Source organism: Cataglyphis hispanica, chromosome 3, assembly GCF_021464435.1.
Source record: "Cataglyphis hispanica isolate Lineage 1 chromosome 3, ULB_Chis1_1.0, whole genome shotgun sequence".
Lineage (NCBI taxonomy): Eukaryota > Metazoa > Arthropoda > Insecta > Hymenoptera > Formicidae > Cataglyphis > Cataglyphis hispanica.
This window is the reverse complement of record NC_065956.1, coordinates 3,474,198-3,490,520: the sequence shown is the minus strand read 5'-3', so window position 1 is coordinate 3,490,520 and position 16,323 is coordinate 3,474,198. Positions and strand designations below refer to the sequence as shown.

General features: G+C 40.4%; 1 long non-coding RNA gene across 1 annotated transcript in view; it reads right to left on the bottom strand.

Moving 5' to 3' along the window:
• The window catches only part of LOC126848419 (uncharacterized), a 216,526-nt gene that overhangs the window by 51,174 nt on the left and 149,029 nt on the right, over positions 1 to 16,323 (bottom strand). Inside the window, exon 3 of the long non-coding RNA XR_007687258.1 lies at positions 14,319 to 14,429. This is a non-coding gene — a long non-coding RNA (uncharacterized LOC126848419). The remainder of the gene's footprint in view (positions 1 to 14,318; positions 14,430 to 16,323) is intronic.

The window sequence follows — 16,323 nt, the reverse complement described above, 5'->3', positions numbered from 1 at the left end:
GAGATTTTAATAAGATATCTTAAATTTTCTTAATAATGTATGATTCAACATAAAAGATTAGTAATTATTAATAGCAGTAATAACTTTTTCTTCGCGAAAAAATGTATAAATTATCTGAAATATATAAATTGTATTAAAATTAATTTACTATCTATTATATCTCTTTCTCAATAATCGAATAGCTTGATTTTAATAAGAAATAATTCTTTTATAACTTTTAATACTCATTTCAAAACGGTTTAAATATTCCAAGTTTCAAAATCCCGCATAATCAAATTATAAAATCACAAGAAATAATTATATTTTATTATAATTGCGACAAGCAATTAAGGCAGAAAAAAAGTAATATTTTAGATACTTGTATCAACGTTTTTAACACATGTATTTGATGCTGATTGCATATCCAGAGATATTCCTGTAGAGCGAGAATCTGAACAGTTATCGCAACACTCGCGAGATTGTATATCGTAAAACAAATTATAAGAGTGCAGCAAAAAGGAGCTGCAGGAATCGCTCGATCCACGATCCTGCTGGTCTCTGGTTAAGCTCGAAAACGATAGCGGCTTATCGATTCGCGGTCCGCTTTGAATTTAGCCGAGTTATCTGACGAGCGTGAGGCATGCGCCGGCTACCGAGCGATCGGGGGGCATCTGTTCAAGTTCCTCAAGTTCTCCAGCAACGTTCCCGGCTGCGCCAGTCTGGCCGTCTATCTGCGGAGATCTGTATATGCGCACTCGAGCGATGACACACGTACTCGTCATACTTGGAAGGCGATCGCTCGAGTGATGCTCGAATTCCCAATTGGAGATGTCGAATGCCGATCTTCAACGACGGATCTCTGATCGGAGAGAGATACCTTTGTATAACTTTAACAGATAGTTTGGTATCGATAATTTCATTGAAAATGACGCGAATTATTTCACTGTAAGATATTTTAATTACAGATCGATGAAAAAAGAAATTCGGAAAAAAACTCAGAGCAAATTAGAAAATAAATAAGAAGTATATATAGGGCAAATAAATTATGCGAAAAGTGGAAACTTTCTATATTTTATGATATAGCTGCGCGTTTCTTCGTGAACGAATCGCTGAGTTTAGTACGAATATATGAGAAATGATTAATGACGCCAAATGCATAATTTCATGCCCATTAGTTAATAACGATTAGGCAGTAAATCTCATTTGCGGCCGCACATAGTGGTACTTTCGTAGTCGGTATAATCCTACGATTAACGATAGGGAAATATTCCGCGCGCGCCATAATCGTTTCATTCGTCGGGATACATTCGCGACCATGAAATTAGAGCCACTAAAGTCGCATATAAGCTGTCTTCTCCCCTTCCCCCTTCAAAAAATCTTGAATGCGCTCCTTTATATGCCGCACCAAGAGAACCCGTCAAAAACAGCACGGTACCGGTAAATACGTTATCGTAACTTGACTTTGACGATCTCTATAATTCCATAATAACGCGTCGCGAACGTTACAAAGCCGTAAAATTTAAGATGACAATCTCGTAACAATGCACGCTTTTCCGCAACACCCTTTAATGTTAAATTTTGCTTCAAAACGCGTAAAATGAGATCGTTTCATTCTCACACTGAATAAGAGGTGGTTTCCTCTAACGAAAGATTGGTTTCTCTCAATCAGAGTTGCAGAAATTTCGCCAAATTATTATATATTTTATCGCACACACAATTGCACATATATTATCTTACTTGTAGATATTATAGTAATTTTAACTTATAATTGATCCTTCTCTATTGTTATAATTACAAGATAATTATCTTGCTAGTGAGTAGATTTTAAATAGAAACGGTAACATTTAAACTGAAGCAATCTTCTCCAACTTTGGTCTTCGAGCTTCACCTGCGCTTGGATACTTTCCAAGAAGATCCTTTCGCGACTTTCGATAAGCGACGTTTATCCAATCTACTAAGATGTCGGTTTGCAGCACGAGTATCTGCGTTTCTGCAGCTCAGTCGCCAGCGAAAGAAGCGCCCGTAACTCTGCCGGCCATTAGAGGTAATAAGCTACGAGAGTCTTAAATAACACGAGGGCAGACTCAGTAGATGACAGTTATGACAGGCACGGCCCATTGTTCTCAGGTACCAGTAATTGTTGGAGTTGCGGTAGTAGCGTTATAGCGAGCCTGGGATTCACAGAAAGTATTTTCACCTATCCGCGGTATTTCAACTTCAGCGACCGAAGCGGGGATGAATGGGCAAGAGGGAAGGGTGAAGGGAATAGGGGGGCACTTCATGCGCCATTTAGGAGGGTAATGAAAAGACCGGCGTCGGATATGACGAGGGAGAGTAATTGCGTGTATACTCGACGACGTTCCCTACGTCGCTCTTCCGTTCCATCCTCGTCTATTCGCGCTCTCATCCTCAGTCGCGCGACTCATCGCGAGAAGGACAGAAGGAGAAAAAGAGAGAACGGTGGACAACAGTCGCGTCTACTCTAATTTCATTCTTGGAGCGTTTGGCATCTTGAACGGACAGCCGGCTCCGTTCTCCGGAGCGCCGTCATTCGTACGGCGTTTGATCGTTCCAGCAGTCCTCGTTAGCAGACACCGTGGAATTTCCAGACGCGACGCGCGTAAAATATTAGCGAGGACGTTAATGATCGGTGATAAAACCCGAGGAAACCTCGTTGCTTCACTGGCTCGATACGCCGGCGAGGTAAGCGCGACTCAAATTGCGCATAAAATTGCGCGCGATCTCAGAAAAAGATCTATATCAGCAGGTATTCATAATAATGGATAAAATATATGAAATAGATATCGTTTTTCTCAGATACTATTGGTTAATTCATTTGACTCGAGGCTATCTCTTGAATATGAAACTATAACGGAAGAATTCAAATTTCAAATCTAAGTAAAAAGTTTTTTTTATTAAAAGCACACAAATTTTTAATTAAACGTCATATTCTTTTAATTAATGAAATATCCAAATAATAAATTGAAACAGATTATTTTGAAAGTGCAAACTGCTGGAGAAAGAAAAGCTTAGCCTTCCCTTTAATTATTTCAATACTTCCACGATGTCAATCGAAATATGCAACAAGCTGTCATGTTAATATGTTTTCCCGCCATAAAATCTGATAAATCCAACGAAATGAACAATAGAATGCGGCTATTCGAAACATTACGTATAAGACTATAATATGACGACATGAATGAATATACCATTTTATGGTCGATCGCCAAGCGATACTGGCTCACAATCGGATTGTTATACTTTCAAATCAGTCGAGTCCGAGAATACAAAATCGAAGACCATCTTTTCCCCTCTTCATCTTTCTTCGTTTTTCGCTCCACTTCTCCCCTCGCATCCTCCTTCGCGCAAAGACGATTCGGCGGTCAGTCAACGGCTGTATTTTCTGAGCTTCTTTTCAACAGTAGTCCTCCTCTACCGAAAAGGAGGAAGTAGGAGAGCGAAGGAAGCCGGATGCGCGATAAAAGAGAAAGAGATGAACGACGGGGGATGAGGGGGGAGGGGGAGGAGGGAGGGAGGGAAAGGAGTCTGGTCAATGCTCGCGAAAATTGGCTTCTAAATCTTGCGGCCGGAATGAGTGCCGCACACCCTCTACCGTCCCTTCCCCTCTCAATGGCGACCTCAAACCACCACCACCACCACCACCTTCTCACGATCCTTTCCCTTAGGTCCAGCGAATCGCTAAGGTAGAGGGAATGAGAAACTGCTGCGGTCGGGAACGAAGCGATGAGGGGATGAGGGGGCGAAGACGGGAACGGAATGGAAGGCCATTGTCGACGATGTGGAGGCTTACGGCCCACCCCACAGGCCGAAAATCCGCGAGGCAACTTTGCGGAACGGACTTCCATAAGTTGCATTCAATGGGACATCGGTATAAAGAGGGCATAAAAAGGAGGAAAGGGGAGGAATAGGACGGTCGTATTGTCGCAGCGGTGAGAGAAGATGCCCTATATTCCACGTCTGCGTTTGTATCTTATTCCGTTGCCTTTTGCGCTTTTTTTGCGCTGCTCTCGTCGAGAGAGCATTATTTGCTCATTTGACTCAATGCACACAATTATCCATAGCGATATCCCTCCTCCTCTGCGATTTTTTAATTCCCGTTTTGCCTTTTTTCGTATCGCGGTATCATTTACATTTCCATTAACGTTAATTTTAACATTGCATTTGCATTGCTGTGATATTACACTCATCTAACGTTGCGTAGATAAGCTCGCACGGCCATAATAATCAATATAATGATCAGTAAAACACAGTAAAGATATTATTAATTCCCTGCTCGTACAGATAGTAATCAATATAATAACAATAAAAAACAGTAAAAAAGAAGATTATTAATTCCCACATTATTTCTTCGAAAATAAATTAATCATTCAATTAATAAATATAAATGAATATTGCATGTATATGATCTCCAAGTTTGCAGCAGAGTAGTATGACAGGTGACGCGCCCCGTATTTATTACAATTTCTTGGAATTCTGTAAGCAGAAATTTGCATGTAAATAGTTTTTATCTGGAGTTACCGGAAATCGTTTTGGCTCGACTTCTTCTTCGTTGCTTCGTGACCGTCGCGCAACAGGATCGTTACTTCCACGGAGGTAGCTATTGGTTGCTACTCCGCGTCGACATAATCAAACCTGTCCATCTCGCACGAACTGCAAGCACTTGTTTCCATCCGGATCTTAATAGAGAATTTGCTTTGCAGATTAGATTTGTCTTGGTTATGGATCCGAGAAAAGCGTCGATTATACTGTATGCAAAAATAAAAATAATCTAAAATTTTAGTAGCAGTAAGCTCGCGATAAATATATAAAACAATCACGAAAAAATAAATTATGCAAGCAATAAGGAATCTTGCACAAAATCTTTCTAGAATCTCAAATTATTGTACATTTGTATCTTCAAATAATTTTTGAAAATTAAACGTTGCAGGACAATTTTCTTTTAAGTATAACCACGATGAAGTGAGATTTCAAATATGAAATTTTATTTCTTGCAATTTCGATGACATTCCACAAATACAACGGTATATTACTTATGGCGCGATTGAAAATTCGAGCAAAAATCGAAGACGTTAGATAGTAGATGTCGAGTGTACGGTCTCTTCCTCTTAAATATTCCAAATGCATCGGCAGCCTTATCTCCGACATTATCATATCAGGAAGCTCTGAGAAGGATGGGACGCGCACGCACGCACGCACGCACGTGCGTACCCCACATGTAGCCCAGGGGCAACTAACGCCGCGTGCAAATACTAACAGGCTGCCGGGTGTAGTCCCGACCGTAGAAACGTGATCTCCGTGGCAAACCGCTGTTTACGTAGATAGAGAAGTGGCGCGCACCCCCTCTACCTCCCTTCTGCTCCTCTCGATGGAGAAGCTGTCCATCGAGTTGATCGATGTACACAGGTTAATCTCTGTTTAAGACACGAATGTCTATTCCTTCCGGTTATCTCTGAGAATGGACAATTTCCGTCGTTAACGCGTGAGAAGTTTGCCAGGCAAATAGATGTCTTGACGGCCAGGTGTGATAATGAGAAACAATCTTGTTAAAGGAAATTCAAATTTCCTTCGTGTGTTATGTGTGAAAATGATGAGATACGTGACATAAAGAACAATGTCCTAATCATGTGTAAATACACATCTAATATTTTTTCAATACTATATGTAAACTGTAAATGAATCGAAGTAAGAAAAAACGTAAAATACTTCTTTTGTTTTTCTGAATGATAAAACTGTATGGTTTCTCAAATCGCGAAATGATGCTATTTCGCTATTATCGGCGATGCGATAGATTAATGTTATAGCGTGATATTAAAGTTATGCCACTCTCTACGCGGTGGTCTAGCAAGATTATACAGAGCAGAAGAAAACAGTTGTACGCTTTGCACGGCAGGAAGTTATCTGTTTGTTGTCTTAGCTCAAGTCCGAATGAAACGCGAGCGCTTCGATGCCGGCAGCGTTTGGAATTTCTTGGTGTGATCCTAAATAAACATACGAGGCGCCAGCAGAACGGGTTATGAGAAATACAATAGTTTCCGGATAGAGAAACCGCGAGCACCTGCGACTTTCAATAAAACTTGCAAGTTGATGTTTTCGCACTTCGCGCTCATGTACAATTTATTTCCGCATTTGTATCTCAATTAACTCCGACAGTCTCCTCATTCGGCAAAGAAACTCAATGTTTCACAAGTCGGACAAATATTTCAATTTTATATATTATTAAACAATAAAAAAATATTTTCATTGTTTTTAATTAATAAATTCCAAAAACGTGATTATTTAAATTATGTAGAGATAACATTACGTATAGGACGTCTCATAGAAATCTTTGCAGAAACAGCTGCGCGTCCGATACGCCTATCGAAACGTTTTCTTTTTTGCGGTAACTTTCCTCATCTCCCCCTCCCCATAAATTCTCTCTTTCTCTGTCTATGTGTGTGAAATTTTCTATATTTTTTCCAATCCTCCTTATCCTTGCGCATCGTCAGCTTCGCTGTGATCCTATCGGGAGAGAACTCGAAATGGGAATTCGGCCAGGGACAAACTTTTGTCAATCTAACGAAGTCGCTCGACTAAGACGATTATTTTCTTTTCCTCTTTGGCAACGATGCCATTTGATATATAACGAGAGAAATACATCCTGTACTGTATTAATAAAACTTTCTCGTATAATTCCAATAAATAAATTATATTCTTGATTAATTTTTTTAATTGGTTTGTCCGTGATTATCGTTGATTCAATCGAGTTCGATTCGAGAATAATCTTATATGATTTCAAACATGGTTATAAATAATAATTCAATTTCAAATTTTGACACTTAATAATTTTAGAATTATAGCCATTATAATTTTCCTGCACATCAATATTCAATTATAATATTTTCCGAACATCGTCTCTTATATACTGGCTCCAAAGTAGAACGCGACTAGAATCGTAAACAAAAAGTAAAAGGCACAGCTGTTGAGATGGTATTACGAGGCTGTCGTTTACATGTTACGGAAGGATCGAGCTCGAATTACAACACTCGTTACGCGAACCACAGGCGTCTCCAGTTCCGGAGCGCACTTTTAATGAGTCTCTGCCACGGTCAATTAGTTCTGAACTCGCTGCCCTCGCAAGACCGGAAGATTTGGATCGTTTGAGTGTTGGAACTTGCTCTAATGCGACGAGAATTGTAAGATAATCGTTATGACCTTTATAGCGTTCCAGAGGAATGGCGCAATCGCATTTAAATTAACATTTAATTAGTGACGAAAAATTGCCTGACAAGATTGAGATTATAAAATAAGTTTTGCTTTCTTTAATAAATTATGTTAAAAATTTAGAATATTAATAAATCGCTCGTTAAATTTATTCTTGCCGATAAACTCCAAGAATGAGAAGTTTATAAGGAATTAATTGCATGATAAAATATATAAGTTTATTTCACAAATTTCGTGCAATATCAATTAGTATATTGATCAAGATTATAATTTTATAATTAATTTTAAAAATATGTTTCTACTATCATAGAATCATACAAAATAATCAAGTTTCTCAGTAACACGAATTGTACTATTCGTTACAGATAACAAGAGCGGCATTATTTATAAATGAGAGTGCAATTTTATGTCAGATAACGCGAGAAGGAGGAAGAAGTGATCCGATATCGTAGTCACGACTGTGCAATAATGCTTTTACGGTAGCAAGTAGGCCGACCATGCAGAAGAAAGTAGAACACAACGACATAAAGGTTAACGATCCACAAATGTCTGAGCGCTGATGAGAAATGCCAGTCTCGAAAATGAATAGCGCCGACTTAATGAAGTACAGGCAGCTGATAAGGCCGGAGTTCTCTCATTCAAACAGCGCTATCGCGTGAAATGTACTTGTTCCGCACATTGATACGATACGCAATTCGACATCCGATAAATGGGGACGGTAGGAATAATTTAAAGCGATGCTTTCTCTGGCAACGATGACGAATCGAACGCAACAGATTGCGCTCGATTCTCGCAATTAGAATAACGAAGAATGCCGACAAAGAGCGACACATGTCAGCGCTAGAAATATATTCCATCCGACGAGAGCCAGAGCTTCATAGACGTTCCGTCGATCTTTATCATCTAACAATGCAATAACGAGGAGCATTAGCTTTTTGCTTTATTGCGTTCCTGCGGCGTCAACGACACGAGGGATCAAATAACCCTCATTAAGACAAACGGCTTTAAACAACGCACGAATCGCGTCTCGTAGTCAGGCGACTACGTCGGGCAATGGCCTGAAGCCGTCCGAGTGCCGGCACATTATCGATACTTCTTTTGTCAGCGTGCACAATCGACACGTTTATAATTAAGACTATCGATTAATGCCGCGAGCATCTAATCAAATTCCCAACTTTTCCAGGAAGCGATCAGAGCATATTCGCTATGGAGGATTGCGAAACCGTTACCATTATGGCACGAACGTGCTTTCTCATCTTATTTAATCCGACACTGATCGCGAAGCAATCTATCAAGTGTCAGCTCTCAATATATCTCGCCGACGATCTGCATTTTATTGGTCTTACTTTTATTCGAAGTCATCCTATGCGTGTAACAGTGCAAAAATTAAAAAGAGTTGTGAGAAGAAATAATTAATTACTTGTGCCGTTTTTTTTTATGATAAGAAAAATTTTTATGTCCTTATACTCATCTATATGTGTGTGAATATGATGGTAAAAATTTCTAAAAAAATCAAGTTTCAAGATATCAGTCTTATAGAATATGTATTCTCTCTCTTTTTCTCGCACACACAAAATACATAAAATAATATAATATATAATATATATTATTTGATAATTAGAGAGAGAGAGAGAGAGAGAGAGAGAGCGAAAAGAATCTTATCTCTCGTTTCTATACAATCTCTTTTACATTTTTCAACAAATAAACATATTTTATGCGTCAAAATTATCATGTTATCGCAAATACATTCTCCGATTCTGTTCCCAAGATTATCTAAAGACAAATAAAAAAGACAAACTTTTTTTCACAATGTAGCAGCTCTCAGACATTACTAAATTTGTTTCTTTAAAAAAGGCATCTACAGAAGCTTCTTAGAGATTGTACAGACAAATATATATGGATTCTGATAGCGGAAATGGACCAACTGGTGTAACAGCATGCATTCAGTCGTCTCTTAATTATGTTCTTCTCTGTATTTCCTTCTAATTTTATTAACAATTCTAACTTTTAAAATATTTAATAATCTAACCAAAATTAATTTTGATCTATTATATATATTATCTCTTATGCTAATAATATTGTTGCTTATGATGATATCAAATTTAATCTTGTTATAATAATCAATTTAATTATAATTTAAGCATTAATATCTTCAAACCTCAACAAAACAAAAGATCTCGCTTAATGATTTTCTTTTAAAGTCATATCTAAAATAATGATCTTTCCTCATTCGCTTTTTCGCTGCTATAGTAGATTTATTACAACAATCTTATTTCAAGACATATACATAACAAAGCGATACGAGGTGCTAAGCAACACAAGATACAATTGCTAACCAAAAATTTCGCTCGAGAAACAACGGTAAAGTTATGGTGATTCTTTAAAAGAAATGACGTTTGCAGTGATGCAGCGAGAATACCGGACTTTTTTTTAGAGCTCCTTGTCAGGGAGAGAAGAGAGGGACAGTACAACTAACGACGTGGCAGACCAAGTAAATCAGAAGGGAGAGTGACGATAAGTTTTTGCTCGTTACAACCGGCCTGGGAAGCTCATTACGCGGCTCCCGCGCTAACCCCACCAGAAGGGCGAGATGAAGGTGGAGAATGCGGGGTGGGTAGAAAGGGCAAGGGAGGCAGGCTTCGACCTTTTCGCCCTCGACCAGCCGGCCGAACCAGAGAGAGAGTAGTCGGTTGCTCGGAAAGGCAAAAGTTTCGCGTGAGTTTGTTACTTCGTCGGAGCTTTCGGTGAAAACCAGACGAGAGGAAACCGCCGATGCCAGGCTACCCGTGCCGTGCAATTGCTAGAAATCCCGTCTAAAACTATGGTTAAGCGAGAAATGTAAAAAAACCTGGCGGGAGATTGATGCGATGGTGCGAGACGCCGCTCTTTCGTCGTGAGAGCGTACAGCACGATCCTCGCGAACGGAAGCTACAGGAGGGTAAGCGCTCTCCGTAATTGGATCTATCCGCTTTAAGGTAAACACGAACATCGTCGGCTCCCCAACAATTAGCAGAGCAATCGAACGGAAACATGCTATGCCTATTCTGAGGCGTACATAACGGTAACATGCTTTTTTGACCACTATTACAACCCTACATCTGTTATGAACGTGATTGAATATAAGTAGAATTGTCTAAGTGACAGTATTTTAATAATATTGATTATATATTCGGAAGAGAGAGATGTCGGAAAATCAACTTATATATGTCCATTTTATATGTAAATTTATTTTATTATTTATTTAATTACATTTATAAAAAAAAAAAGATGAAAAATAAATTTCACCCTCGGAATATCGAAAGAATGCATGCTCATCAAATGAACGAACCATTTCAGAATATGTATGTCCATGTTCGTCGAGCGAATCAGCGAAATTCCAAGATCGAGGCCGTTAAGTGCGCAAAGTTAATGCACGCTTCTACCGCGCGGCAGGCAAAGGGTCGACAAAATAAATTTGGCGGTGACACCAGACTTTCCCGTACCCGGTCGTGGCGAAGCCCAACGACGGACGCTCATCGTCGTCCGTGCTCGGGCTTTAACGTCGCCTCCAATTACGTCCGAAACCAGTTTGCGGAAGGGTTTGCCAGCCAGGGACTGCCAGGCGATCGGTGGCTGGCAAACGGCGAGCAAAGAATATCTCGCGTACCGGGCAACGGCGTATTTTTTCCCAGGGACGATCACGCGCGCAAAGTGTCCCACCGTGAGTCGTTACTTTTAATTACGCGAAGGGGAATATCCGACGGTATCGCGCGAGAAACCCCGCTGATCTTCTCCATTGCTTTCCCCCTCCAGATAAAACGGTTAATAATTAGAGAGGTTGTTCTGGTCCGGGAACTGCTTCTCCCCGGCCTGTGCCTCTCTCGGCGAGATGCCAGACGCATCTTCCTACTTCGTTCTGTCAGTGCGGCGCCTCCGCTCGTCAGGATTTATAATCTACTTGGCGGCCGATTAGCTCCTTTCGTTCCTTCCGCAATCGGGAGATTAGAGACACAGGATGGAGCGGGAAATGCGCTAATTTTCCACGAAAAGTCCGACCCTGTTCCCGCGCTTCATCCTGACAAAAATAATGACCGGCCGACTTGTGCTGAGAAGTTCTTCGACTTTTTTTCCACATTTTTTCTCATAATTACAAAAGTTTGCCTGCTACGAGAAATCAGAAAGCAAAATCGGAAAAATTATTAAATTTTATTTCGTTAATTGTAAAAATAATATTTTGTACATAATTTCTTCTTAATCAATGTTGCTGAGATAATGGTATGATGTAAAATAAGAGCAAAGAATGTTCGATAATTCTTTTTTTCTTCATTATCAGATTCGAGCAATAATAAACTAATTATGTCAAATTATAATTATTTTATCAGCGAATCGACAGTTTTATACAAAGCTCTCCCCATCAGTTTCTAATAAAAAAATATAATAACGCCTGCGATATAAAAAAAAAATGTGTAATTTCCTGAAACATTTCCGCAATAGCCGGTACTGCAGCGTACAATCAAATACCTACACACAGCCTTCGCGTCGAGCGGCGACATAAAGGAAATAAATTGCGGCGCTTTTGCTGAGCGAACGACAGCATCGGGAGGAGGATCCATCGATCGATCGTCGGTCGGAGAGTAGAAATGTACAATAGCGGGCCTCTCTTCCCCGAGCATGTCATCGAAAAGTAATATAATATTTTCGCGAGCGCGCGTCACGTCTGGTTCCGGCCGAGCACCGCGGTCGCAAACAGTCCATTGTCTTCTAATCGCGTATGCACCCCCTCAGTGGCTATCTCCATGAGATAATAACGGGAGCGCGCACCTGACGCGGGGACGCGAGCGGAAAATTATCGGTCGACGACAACGTACGCGAATATTAAGTTTTCTCCGTCGTATGGCCGCGTCGCGCAGTCGGTCTCCACGAACTGGTTATCAATTTATAGCGTCTATCCGACGGTCAGACGGTGGTGTGTATCCGCGTCGTGTCTACAAGCGTCTAACATGCGTAGTCCATTAATCGAGAGAGCGTACGGCTCGCGGTGGCCCGGTGTTATCCTCCTCTAACCCTGGGGCCTCGTCCCTTCTACCGCTCGTTTCAACGTCGAAACGTCGCTGTGGAAACGCAAGCCGGGCATATACGTTTATCCTGAACTTTGAGTTGAAAATGGGACAAGGCGTCTGGAGGATGAGAAGGTGGAGATGCAGAAACAGCGCGGGGATGCGGGCAAAGACAATCGTCATCTACGTTTGCTAATTGTAAGACGGAGATTTTCAGGATATGCGTTTTCCCCCTTTCATTCTCTCTCGGTTCATTCCTCAACATCGTGCAAATATGCCCGTCTCAAGGCACACGGTGATTCTTAAAAACTACTTAGTCTTATTGTTGTTAAATATTTGGAAGTATTTATTAAATATTAAAAATATTAAAATATCAAGACGAGAAACTTGATTGTAAATTAAAATGACTACAAATGACTGGAGACATCGATGGAAACAGATGGAATCGTGTTCCCTAAGTATACTACAAATCGTTGATTTCATCTCAACCTGCGGCTAGGAACTTCAAACGGATACATAATGGTCCATTGGTCGAGACTACACGATACGCGCGCATATACAAATAACAAATCATAAATATCTATGGCGACAGGGTTAAATGTGCGCTTAAATCTCCCCGAAATATAATGGACTTCCCGTAGGTGGAGGTGGATATTAATAATGCCACGACGGCATCGTTGTTTCTAATGGATTTTCCGAAAAAAAAGAGAAAAAAGGAATTTTTTATGACCGGCGTCAGCGTCGTCGTTTCTCTTCCTCTATCTAGACGGTGCGCGTTTCGTCCTACGCGACTTCCGTCGCTTCATGCATCTTACCCACGGTACTTCGTGCATGGAAACACGTGGCGAGCGTCACTTTAAACGACTTTCTCTCTACTCCCTCCCTCCCTCCCTCCCTTCCTCCGCCTGCTCGTCACACCAATGGTACGGGATGTGAAAGAGGCGCGTCTTCTTTGCGGCATCCCGGTTACCCTTCGAGGCTCATAAAGGGTCTAATTGTTCAGAGGGTTCACGAGAACCCGATGAAAAAAACGACAGCCGGCAGCAGTAAATTATTTCACCCAAGATTCTTCGCTTTTGATTTAGTTACTTCCTGTATCGAGTGAGAATCTGGCCTAATGCTCTCGGCATTAAGAATGAACGATAATATGCATATTCGTTAAAGAAACATCTTTCCCTGGTCGTGTTCCAAAATTCACTTCCAGTGCTGGAAATCTATCTAATATATGTTAGGAGAACTGTAGGTTTTCAATACTAGCAGTAAATTTCGGAATACGGCCTATATGTATAAATATAATATACATTCACATAAAATATAATCGATATTTGTTTCTCGTGATATAACTGAATCCGATATTCGATATAGTGTGGGAAATGCATTTTATAAATAGTAAATGTCATATAAATCTTTTGTCTTTCGATTTATTCGTATGCGATTCTTCCTTAGACAATCAATCGCTTTTTTTCAATACGTACGTTCTTGTCGCAATAAGAGATAAGATGCTAAGTAAACAAAACTCGCGCGAAATATATACACACATCGAACACAATATACAATTATTTATCTGCGCTTATGTCATGCACACCTTTTGCAAACGTGCGAGAAACGTACAGATAAGGTTTCATCTTGCGCAAGACGCGCGCCACGCGATCCTGTTATTACTACATCGCAATTTTCTATTAAAGAGTGCCGTATACGATTACGCTCGACCGCAATTTTTCTCGCACGTGGCACGAGATTTGCCCACGCACAGCCTCATCATCCACCCCCTCTTGGATGTTGGCTCACTTATTATAGTTCCGCGTACGATCTATCTTTTATCAAGCCCGAATCGATCTACCCACAGCTGGATATCGATCGTCCGCCTCGTGATTTATAATCGACGCAAAAGTTCGACGATCTTGCGCCCGTACCGCGAATGTGGGCCCTGTCGCCGGTGTTTGCGGTAGTGGATATTTCATGTCGTGCGAGGCGCGTTTACACGGATCGAGGAAGTCCGATAAGCTCGCGGACGGATATCGCCGGCGTCTCTCGAGCGTGAGTGCTGTGCGAGAAAATGCACGCGTGTGTACTTTTACTTACCGGGTGCCGTGGAAGTTACGCACTTTCGCTTCATTGCCGATTCTTCCCTCGCATCCGATTCTTCTCATCGATTCTTCATCGAGAATGTCAGGTGAATCTCTCTTTCTCTCTCTGTAAAAAAAATTCGCTTGATTATTGTCTTTTCTTACTGTCACGGACAAACAATCAATCAATTATTTAAATTATTATTAAATATTAAATATTATATTATTTAAATATTATTATAACTAAATTTTTTTATATAAAAAATCTATTTAACATAATAAAAAAATAAAGTTTTTAATATCTATTTGTATCTCTTAAATTTAGTTTTAAAAATTCCTGAACTTTTAATCGGACAATTCGACAAAAAATATATATATCAATGCCATAAATCGCAACAAACACTATTTTCTTCAGCTCCTATCATTTTCGTTTGGAAAAAAATTTCTTGGACACATTGTACAATGAGCATATTCGCCATTGCAGCCGTCACTTCCTGGCGCGTGCTGCCGCAACCAGGTCGCCGGCCTGCTCCGGAACCCGGACACCGGCGACGAGGTGTGGGATGAATGGCTGCGTTACGCTCCGTAACCTCTGTTAGGGAGGCGTTAGCATATCTCTGCCCAGGGACGTACTAACAAAAGTCAGGACAAATTTACGATCGTTCTGGAGAAAAAGCCGAGCGTTATCTAACCATTTATACAAAAATTTAGACAAAAATTATTTCGAGACAAAAGATTCCCCATTCAGTGTATTAGTTTTCTTTTATATAGCTATTTTTTTTAAATTTCTTATATGTTCATCAAATACGAGAGGAATGTAAATAGTTTTCTGGTTACATAATAATATGGAGGAAGAAAGAAACAGAAAATGATTTTTTTTTTTTTTTTTTTGAAAAAATGTAATATATTAAATATATATTTTTTAAATTCTGATTGTAGATAATTACCTCATTTTATATAAAAAAGATCTTCAGATTTTCAATGATATTAATTATGTTAAAAAAGCAAATAATATCTTTGGTTCTTTACAGATGAAAAGAATCTTTGAAACACATCTAATGATAGGTTTTAACCCACCATTTACATTTGCAGCCAACACACACATAAAACTAAACCAGCTTTTAATGCTGCGCCATTATCGAAATTTCCAAACGAGTCTGGATCGTACCAACGTGCTCACGATGCCTCAGGCCTGCAAGCGTCTAAGTACCTCACTGTCCCAACATGTGGTCAGAAACCACAAACTCGTACGAATAAACGCCCAGAGCGAGATACTTTTTCTAGCGTTCGTGGAATCGTGCTACGACAGAGAAGGAGAAATACGAGAGAAGGAACCAAGATCATGCGACCGTTGAATATGAGTCAGCCGTCGAGGCCTCGGCTCATAATTACGCTCCAATTGTTGCCTCTCGGGCCTGTTGCAAGAGGAAGGACTTCTCGCACCATCGCCGGGACGAGTTTTAATGCGTCTCACCGCCCCCGCGGCCTGTCGCTCTCGTTTCGCGCACGTTCGCGCTCTCTCGTGAAATATGAGCTTTTTCTCCGTTCCCTAGCGGCTCGCAAAAATTCCCATCCCGACAACCATTCTCAAAAATGATCGAACTCGAAAGAATTCCCTCGAAAGAGCAAGCAGATCCTTTCGAAACCAGGAGTATTGAGTTTTGATAACAAAAATTTAAATTAGAAAAAAATTTCAGATCGCATATATTTCTCGTAAACATCGAGGAATCGATCCATCCTTCAACTGTCCGGAATGATTGATCAAGTGAATTTAGTTCGCCGCTTCTTCTTACCGCGGATAAGACTTAACCCGTTCTCCACCTAGGGGCAAATCGATAGGCCCTTTATCTGCTTGATGGATCGCTGATGGAATCTCACTATCGGCGAAAACCGCTCATTGTCTGCGCGAGATCCTCTGCGATACATTTATGGAACATTGATTGATCACGATAATACGGACCACTTGTTATGAGCATCGATATTAGCGTTCTCGGGCTTCCGGTATTATCGTCATTCTTTCG